At 42.8% G+C, this 9,528-nt stretch overlaps 1 protein-coding gene across 2 annotated transcripts in view; it reads left to right on the top strand.

The window, feature by feature from the left end:
- The first annotated feature begins 836 nt into the window (after nucleotides 1–836).
- The window catches only part of ANKRD46 (ankyrin repeat domain 46), a 42,343-nt gene continuing 33,651 nt past the window's right edge, over nucleotides 837–9,528 (top strand). Inside the window, exon 1 of one of the 2 annotated variants that reach the window (XM_033126830.1) lies at nucleotides 837–968. The gene's annotated coding sequence lies outside the window, so the exon portion shown is untranslated. The remainder of the gene's footprint in view (nucleotides 969–9,528) is intronic. The other variant, XM_033126831.1, reaches the window with a different exon arrangement.

Here is a 9,528-nt window from a genome sequence, read left to right as displayed (position 1 = left end):
TAATATTTGTGATTAGTTACTAATGTTATTAGTTTCTAATAACATTAATTATTAGAAAATGTGAAATTCCCTGAAATCTTATAATTCTTATATGAAAGAAATTTTATAGAGGTTTTCTCAAGTTTGACAATAATCCTGAAAATTTATATGACATTCCCAAGAACAAACGGTTAGACTGAGTAATGACCCTTGAATGGATGGACATGAGATATCCAAGAGGGTGCCTTGGTTGGGTGAGTATACTAGAATTCAGAGGAGCAATGATCACTGTGCAAAGGAAGTCTTCTTGGCTGTCTTCTTAGCTGTAGGACTGGATTTGGTAAACTACAAAGAGAAAAAAATTGTTTCCAGTAAATGACTTCCCACCACCCCACCACCTACCACATTTTTAATATACATGTGTGTTGCACTTAGTCGGGGAATCCTAAAAAGTGGGATGTAAATATTCAAGGTTTTCTGAAAGAAAAAAAACCCCAAAAAACTCAGGGGCATATTTTAGAGCAATCAGTCATTAGTTGCTATTACTAATGTATCAATTTGGGTTATAGAGATGATTTTACTTAGTGTCCAGCAACTATTAATTAATAAAACTATCCTTGCCTTTGAAGCCTTCATTTAGCTGAGGAGCGGGATGTGTACTTAGAAAAGGGCGTGAAAATTGAAAAATGCTTCTGGACTCAGATGGGAGAAAAGTCTTTTAGGGTTGTCTTCCCCTTCTTCCATGCTGTGGTTTGGTACTTTGCCTAATTCAGAGCAGCTGGGCTGCCGTGCGGGCCGCCCGCCTCCAGGGGGCGCGCCGGCCACCGCGGCGTGAGGCCGCTCTGGGCCAGGTGGGGCTGGGCTTGTCTCTGGCGGGCCTCTCCTCTCTGGCCGGCCTCTCGCGTCCGCCCGCCGCGGTCGCCGCCGCCGCCGCCGTCGCCGCCGCCGGGAAGGTCAGCAGCAGTCACCTCTGCTTGGCCGAGACTAAGGTACCTGGGACGGGGCCCGTGCACGGCCCCAGGGTGGAAGCCACTGACACCTGCCCCGCTGGCCCCCGAAGCACCGCAGAGCCCAGGCCCGGGGCTTGGCCGAGGGGCCTGAGGGGCGAGGCCGCCGGGGCTCTCCCCACCTACGCGGCGGCCGGAGGGAGCCGTAAAGGTTGTCGCGAGCCTTGGGGCGGGGGGTGTGCTGCTCTTGAGGGCTGGTAAAGGCCTGCGGGGCTTCTTGTTAGCTTTTGCGGGAGGAGGCTGTGGTTGTCCGCGGGACCGTGCCAGCCTGGATTTGCCCGTCGCGGCGGGCGGGCGTGGGGTGGGCACCCTCGCAGTTAACCCGGAGGTCCGAGCCGAAGCCCTAGCCGGCCTCGGGTCATTAGGCCTGAACGAAACGTGTGCTTTTGCGGCATTGGCACCGTCCGTACGTGGCAGATTATAAGGAACCCGCAATCTAGGCGTAAACTGGAGCTGCTGAGATGTAAGTGAACTGCCCTGAATGGCACCTGGCCCTGGGGTGCGCGCGTTAAAGGGCAGCATTTGCCCCTTACTTAACATGCAGTGCTCAGAAGCAGATTGTTTACTTCCCAGATTTCCAACCCAGTACTCTTCCTCGAGGAAAAGACATATTCTTCAAAACGTTCCACAATGTTAAGATATGAACATAATGAGGTAAAAAAATATACCATTGAATAGTAACAGTTCTCATTACTTAGAAAATAATGGTGGTACCAAGGAGCTCCTAGCTTAAAGAGCGGTAATATCAGTGGTACAGGAATTATAGTAATAACTATCTTCAGTGCTTACTGTATGTGAGACATTGTGCTGAGTGCTTTAAATGCATAGTAACTTTATTTAATCCTTGCAGCAATCCTATGCGGTACCATTTCCATTTACAGATAAGGAAACTGAGGTACAAAGAGTCTAATTTGTTCAAGGTCAGACAGCTAGCAAAAGGTGAGCTGGGGTTTGAGCCTCCTCTCCCTTACACCGGTGTCTCTGCTTCTGTTGCCTATCCAAACATGTTCTATAAGATTTTATTTGTTTATTAATTTGTTTTGTAGCTTGAACTGATTTCTCTCAGGCTTAATTTTAATGGCTATATGTAAGAGTCCTATACCAACTCCTTGTTAGTTTAGAAGGAATTTAATGAGAAAAATGTTTACTCATTAAGGATTATAGTTGTGATGAAGTTAAACTTGGACTAGGGCCCTCACTACTCCAATAGTTTCATTTGAAATATAGTTTTATTTGGTTGTTAATGAGCTTCATTTCTTCATTATTTGTGTTTCAATACCAGTTTTAGTGAATTTGCAATATTTTAACAGTAGTGTTCAAAGGGAAGATTTTTTTTCAATGACAGTATGATAATATTTTACAGGATGTGGGAAAGGCATTGGAGGGAGACTGAAGAAAAGAGGAATGAAGAGATTTTTGGCATGTTATTTAGAGCAAATTGAGTTGGTTACCATGGAAGATAAAATTTTTACAGTTCTGATCAATATCAGAAGAGAAACCATATTTCCCATTGTGGAAAGACGTTGGATATTATAGTACTCCAAATCTCTTAGCTTTATCATGATTTAAGAGTTTGCATATTCAGCATCCATATAACAAATGTATATTGAGTGTATTCCATGGCCAGGCACTGTTCTAAGCTCTTCTGAGATGCAAGAGTGAACAACACAAAACAAAATCCTTGTTCTCGTGGAGCTAACATTCCACTGGAGGAAGATAGGGGTGAAGACAAAAAAAAAAAATTTTTTTAAAATAAAAGTAAAATACATCCAGTCAGATGGTAATAGCTGCTAAGAAGGAAAATAAAGCAGTGAAGGTTCAGGTGGGATGGTAGGGAGTACCAGGGAAGGAGCAGATGCAGTTTTAAAATTAGGAACAGTGTCATGGAGAAGACTCTTGAGCAAAACGTGAAGGAGTACAGGACAGCCGTGCAACTCCCTAGGGAGCACACCAGGCAAGTGCAAAAGCCCAGAATCCACCAGTCTTAGTGGAGGACCAGCAACGAGGCCAGTGGGTTTTAGTAGAGTAAAGAGTTGAGGGGTGGAGTCTGAGAGCTAACTGGTCCTGGTAAAGACTTTGGCTTTTTCTGAGTGAGGAAGGAGGAAATTGGAGGGTTTTGAGCAGAGGAGTTGTGGATTTGACTTTATATTTTTAAACACTCTTGCTGCTATGTTTAGAATCGACTGTGGGGCAAGGATGGAAGCAGGGAGACCAGTTAGGAGGTTAGTTTAGTAATCTAAGAGAGAGATGATTGGGGCTTAGAGTAGCAATAGAATAGTGAGAAGCGTTCATATTCTAGATAGAGCTGACAGGATTTGCTGATAGATTGGGTGTGGAGTATGAGTAAAAGAGTGAAGCATGGTTCCAAGGCCTTTGGCCTGAGCTCTTGAGAGGATGAAGTTGCTGTTTACTGAGATGGGGAAGACTTGAGAATGGAGAGATACAGGGAAGTGGATGAAATGAGAATTAAGAATTTAGTTTTAGCTATGTCAAACTTGATATGCCTGTTCACGTGGGGTTATATGAGGCTGGAGTTCAAGGGAAAGGTCCCAACTTGCAATAGAATTTGGGAGTCATTAGCAAATAGATGGTATTTAAAGCCATAAGATTGTATGAGATCTGGTACAAAGAAATAAAGATTGAGCTTTGGGAATTTCCATGTACAGAGGTTGGAGAGATTAAGGACCACAAAGGAGAATGAGGAGAAGAAGGCTTTGAGGGCAGAAGTGTGGAGTATAGGAATCAAGTGAAGAGAGTGTTTCAGGTAGGAGAACGTTATCAACTGTGTTTCCTGCTGCTGATTTGACAAGTCAAGTAAGATGAGGACTGTGAAATGACCATTGGATTTAGCAATGCAAAGGTCGCTGGTGATCATATCATGCAAGAGCACTTTCAGGAGAATGGGGGGGGGGGGAACCTGATTGGTGTGACTTAAAGAGGGAATAGGAGGAGAGGAATTGGAGTCTGCAAGTATGGCCAACTTTTCAGAAGAAGTTAGCTGTAAATTTTCCATGTATAAATTATGTGACAGCACTGTAGTCATTTTCACAGTAAATTTTATTTCCAGCTTCAGTTACTTATCACTAGACTTGGATTATTTCATTAATGACTGGTGGAAATAAAATAACTACTGTTACTACTGATAATAAAGTATTATTAACTTTCAAAATCAATACACAATGAAGCGTGTCCTTTTTACATAATACATTTCAGGGCTTATAAAAGTGCTTGGGTGGAGTGTGTTCCTTTGTAACTTATCTTTGTTATTAGGTTGAAAATAAAATTAGAGGTGCTACAAACTGCATTTAAAAACAAAAACATACATACAGAAATTGAGAACTCAGATTAATTTTGAAGTATGCTATCTCAGTAGTATTAAGGACAGTGCTGGTGTACATCATTTGTATTATAAGAAACCACCAGTCTTAGTGGAGGACTAATTAATTCATAAGTAACAAAATAAAACTACACTTGTCTATCCTTATTTGTAAAATGTTGACTAATATTTCATAGAAAGTAAATAATATGGGTTAAATAAAGCAACATGGTTTAAAAAGATAATAAATGCATAAAAAGAGAGTGTAATTTTTATCTGAAGACATGAATTTATGTTCTTATTTCTGTCCTCAGCAAGTCAGTGCTCAGATTCGAATACAGAATAATCTACAAGGCCTACAGTATATACCAGATTTACAAAGTCAGATTTACATCTTGACTTTGGATACAAGCTCTTTCTGTGGTCTTGTCATGTACGTTTTCCATAGCAAATACATTCATCTGTTGCATTCTAAGGATTTTAAATGATTAGATAAAATATTTTGAAGTTTACTGTTATATCTACTGACTTTTTTTTTATATTTTATTTTATTGTCTTATTAGTTTCAGGTGCACAAGACAAAGTAATACTTAGACGTTTATCGTTTATATCCCTCACACTGTGTGAACCCCCTCCCCCCATCCACTATCCCTCTGACATCGCACAGAGCCATTACATTTCCACTGTCTCTATTCCTAATGCTGTACTCCGCTTCTTGTAAGTATATACATACATATATATATACATATATATATATATATATAAAATTATAGTTGGCATTCATTATTATTCAGGTTCAGGTGTACAGTGCAGTGATCAGGCACCTACATCATCCCTGAGGTGGTCTCCCAAATGGGACACGTGTCCATCGGACACCCTACAAAATCTTTACAACATTATTGATTAAGTTCCCCAAATTAATTTTCAAGATCTACTGACTTTTTAAAATCAATTTTTATCTGGAAGATGACAGGTCCTTCGGTCTACAGATTGAAATCTTTTTTTCAACTGAGGAAATTATTCTCTTAAATTTGCCTTTTGTTTTGTCTTTGTTTTATTCTCTGGGAATTTTTTATGGCTTGGCTCTGTGCTCTAGTCCTTACAATCATCTCCCTTGTCCTTTTACACTTTTATTTTTCTTTTGCACATCTTCTGAAGTTAGGCCTTTCCATCACTGATTTGATTTTCAGTGATATTTGTTCTGTTCCTTACTGCTTACAATTTATATTTCAAATTATTTTTACATTTTTATTTAACAGTCAATTTTTATTTTTAGCCAGTGTCCTAATACTATTTTTCCCTCTCACTCAGAGTCCTTAATTTTTTTTAATATATTTCTAAAAGCAGTTTGTTTTTTTCTATTCCTAATTGGAAATAATTTTTAGTGGTGTGCTGTAGAGCTAATGAACCTATTCTCTTCTAGTGCAGAATTTTTTCATTTACTCCATGTTGACTTTCTTCTGTTAGTCAACCAAACTGTTAGTCTGTTATTCATCTTTTAAAAGTGAAAGAACTCTTGAGATTGTCGTTATACATTTGACCCTTGAACAACACAGGTTTGAATTGCACAGGTCTACTTATACGCAGATTTCTTTTTTCAAAATATACAGTCAGCCCTTCATATTTGGGGGTTTTGCATCCTTGGAATCAACCAACCATAGCTGGAAACAGTATTTTTGCATTCCCAACTACAGTTTCCCAACCGCAGATTACCAACCATGGATTGAAAATACAGTTTTTAATCTGCAGTTAGTTGAAATTGTGAATGTGAAGAGCTGGCCGACGGTAGTTAAGTTTTTGGGGAGTCAGAAGTTATATGTGGAGGTTCTGATGATCAAGATGGCGGAGTAATTAAATGCTGTGCTTGCCTCCTCCCAAGACCACATTAAAATTACAACTAAATTATAGAACAGTAAACTGGAGAACCACCTGAAGACTAGTTGAACAGAAGTCCCATAATTAAGGATATAAAGAAGCCACATCAAGACTGGTAGGAGGGGCAGAGACATGAAATGGGCTGGCCCCACACCCACATGTGGCAATTGCAAATTGGAGGGATATCTCAGTGGCAGAAGTTCCCCCTGAGGATTGAGGGGTTCCAGCCCCACACTGGGCTCCCCAGCTCAGAACACCAGTGCTGGGAAGAGGAGCCCCTACAACATTGAACTGTGAAAATCAGCAGGGGTCCCATTTGGGTGAGACAGAAGGCTGCTAAAAACCCAGGCATCCTGTTAAAGGGCCTGTGTAAAAACTCACTCATTCAGACACATTCACCCTGGGCTCCAGCAGAGGGACAGTGACTTGGGGGACACAGAGGGAGAAACTGAGTTGTGTGGCTTTAGGGCAAGGGTTGGAGAGACAGCCGCCATTGTCCTCCTACACAGCCAGCAGGCAAGCACCATCTTTCCTGTGTTAAGCCCTCCCCACACACGGCCTAATCTCAATCTGCATCAGCCTAGTGAACACCACTCACCCCACCCTGATGACTCCCTGAGACCCTTGCCCACCCAACTCACACACCACCAGAGGCTCTTTCACTGGTGGGCAGCCAGTCCTGGCCTGCACTCTGCTGGAGGTTCAGCAGCAAGTAACTGGCCTCAGATTGCACACGGTTAGATGTTCTTTCAGCAGCAAGCAGCCAGCCTTGGCTCATGGATCACCAGAGGCTCTTTCAGTGGCAAGCAGCCGGCCTTAGCCTGCACTGCTGGAGGTTCTTTCAGTGGTAGGCGGCTGGCTTTGGCATGTGCTGCAGTCTTTATTAAAAGCCTCCAAAGGTCTTCAGGCCCCAGGCAGGTGGCGACTGACCTCGGTGTGCCGTGTACCTCTTACTGAGTGTCCCCAGGCTCAGCTTTGGTGCCAAATCAGAATCTGCATTAACCAGGTGAACACCACTCTCCCTACCCTGGTGACTTCCAGAGCCTCCCGCCTCACCCAACTTGTATACTGCCTGAGGCTCTTTTAGGACTGAGCCTTGTGTACAGCTGGCAGGCAGCGGGCAGAGGGCCTTGGGGCCCCCTGTGCCTTTTCCTAAGTGGACCCAGGCACAATACTGATGGCAGCTGGCCTCTCATGCCTCTGGGTCCAGCACAGGCAGCAACCAACCACAGATTGCTTTGTAGCTCCTACCAGGTAGTCCCAGGCTGGACACAGGCAGTGGCTGACCTTGGCCTGCGTAGGAGCTCCTCCCAAGAAGCTCCAGAACCAGCATTCATGCGGCCCGGCTTCAGACCACAATAGAGCACCACCTGATTAGCCCCACAAGGGGCACGCCCAAAAGATGGTCTCGGCAGGCACCAGAGACCGCTGGGGCAAATCCTTTTCCATGGGATCAGCCCCCACACAGCAGCTTGTATGCTTTGGTCATGGCCAATCCTCACAGCCAGTTAGCCTGAGGGTCAGTACCACTCACTGATGTGCCAGCAGCAGTCAAGGCTCAACTACAACAGGAAGGCATACACAAGTGATACTTCTGGAACTCCCATCTCAGGTGATCAGGGAGACTGTGCCACTAGTTCCCATAGGTCACCTACGTAAGACCGCCCTACCAAGACTTGGAGACATAGCAGATCTACCTAATGCGTAGAAACAAACACAGAGATGCAGCCAAAATGAGACAAAGAAATATATCCCAAATAAAAGAGCAGGAGAAAACTCCAGAAAAAGAACTAAGTGAAATAGAGGCAAGCAATCTATTAGATACAGAGTTCAAAACACCAGTTATAAAGATACTCAAGGACCTTAGTGAGAACTTCAACAAAGAGATAGTAAGCATAAAACGGACATAGAAACCATAAAAAAGAGCCAGTCAGAAATGAATACAATAACAAATGAAGAATACATTAAAAGAAATCACCAGCACAGTAGATGAAGCAGAGGATCGAATAAGCAAATTGGAAGACAAGGTAGCAGTAAACACCCAATCATAACACCAAAAACAAAAGAATTTAAAAGATGAGAATAGTTTAAGGGACCTCTGGGATAACATAAACTGCAACAACATTCACATCATAGGGGTACCAGAAGGAGAAGAGAGAGCAAGGGATTGAGAACTTATTTGAAGAAATAGTGACTGAAAACTTCCCAAACCTGGTGAAGGACATAGACATACAAGTCCAGAAAGCTCAGATAGCCCCAAACAAGATGAATCAAATGAAGCCTACACCAAGACACATTATAATTAAAATTCCAAAGGTTAGAGACAAAGAGGAACACTTAAAAGCAACAAGACAAAGGTAGTTAGTTACCACAAGAGAGCTCCCATAAGATGGTCAGCTGATTTCTCAACAGAATCTTTGCAGGCCAGAAGGGATTGGCACGAAATATTCAAAGTGATGAAAAGCAGCGAACCTACAACCAAGACTGCTTTATCCCACAAGGCTATCATTTAAAATTAAAGGCAAGATAAACAGCATTTTACACAAAATGCTAAAGGAGTTCATCACCACCAAACCAGTATTACAGGAAATGTTAAAGGGATTTCTTTATGAAGAAGAATGGGAAAAAAATAAAAGATCAATAGTAGGAATAATACAATGGCAATAACTATGTGCCTATCAACAATCACTTTTAATGTAAATCGATTAAATACTCCAATCAAAAGACATAAGGTGGCTAAATGGATAAGAAAAGAAGGCTCATAGGTATCCTGAATACAAGAGATCCACTTCAGATTGAAAGACACAGACTGAAAATAAAAGGCTGGGGAAAAATATGCGAATGGAAACAAAAAAATTGGGATAGCAATACTTCATTTCAGACAAAATAGACTTTAAAACAAAGATTGTAATGAGAGACAAAGAAGGACATTACATAATAAGAAATCAACAAGAGGATATAACCATTGTAAACATTTATGCACCCAACATAGGAGCACTTAAACATACAAAGCAAATATTGTCTGGCCCAATGGCTCACGTGGTTCGCGCACCGAGCTCCTAATGCCGAGGTCGCTGGTTCAATTCCCACATGGGCCAGTGAGCTGCGCCCTTTACAGCTAAGATTGTGAACAGTGACTCTCCCTGGAGCTAGGCTGCCGTGAGCAGGCAGAGGTTGGGTTGAGCTGCTGTGGGCTGCTGTGTGCTGCTGTGGGCTGCTGTGTGCTGCCATGGGCTGCTGTGGGCTGCCGTGGGCTACTGTGTACTGCCATGAGCAGCAGGTGGCCAGTGTGAGTGGCTGGCAGCCAGCGTGAGTGGCCGGCAGCCGCAGAGAGCTGCTGTTAGTGGTCGA

This window comes from Rhinolophus ferrumequinum, chromosome 14, assembly GCF_004115265.2.
Source record: "Rhinolophus ferrumequinum isolate MPI-CBG mRhiFer1 chromosome 14, mRhiFer1_v1.p, whole genome shotgun sequence".
Taxonomy (NCBI): domain Eukaryota; kingdom Metazoa; phylum Chordata; class Mammalia; order Chiroptera; family Rhinolophidae; genus Rhinolophus; species Rhinolophus ferrumequinum.
This window is presented reverse-complemented; position numbering and strand designations above follow the sequence as displayed.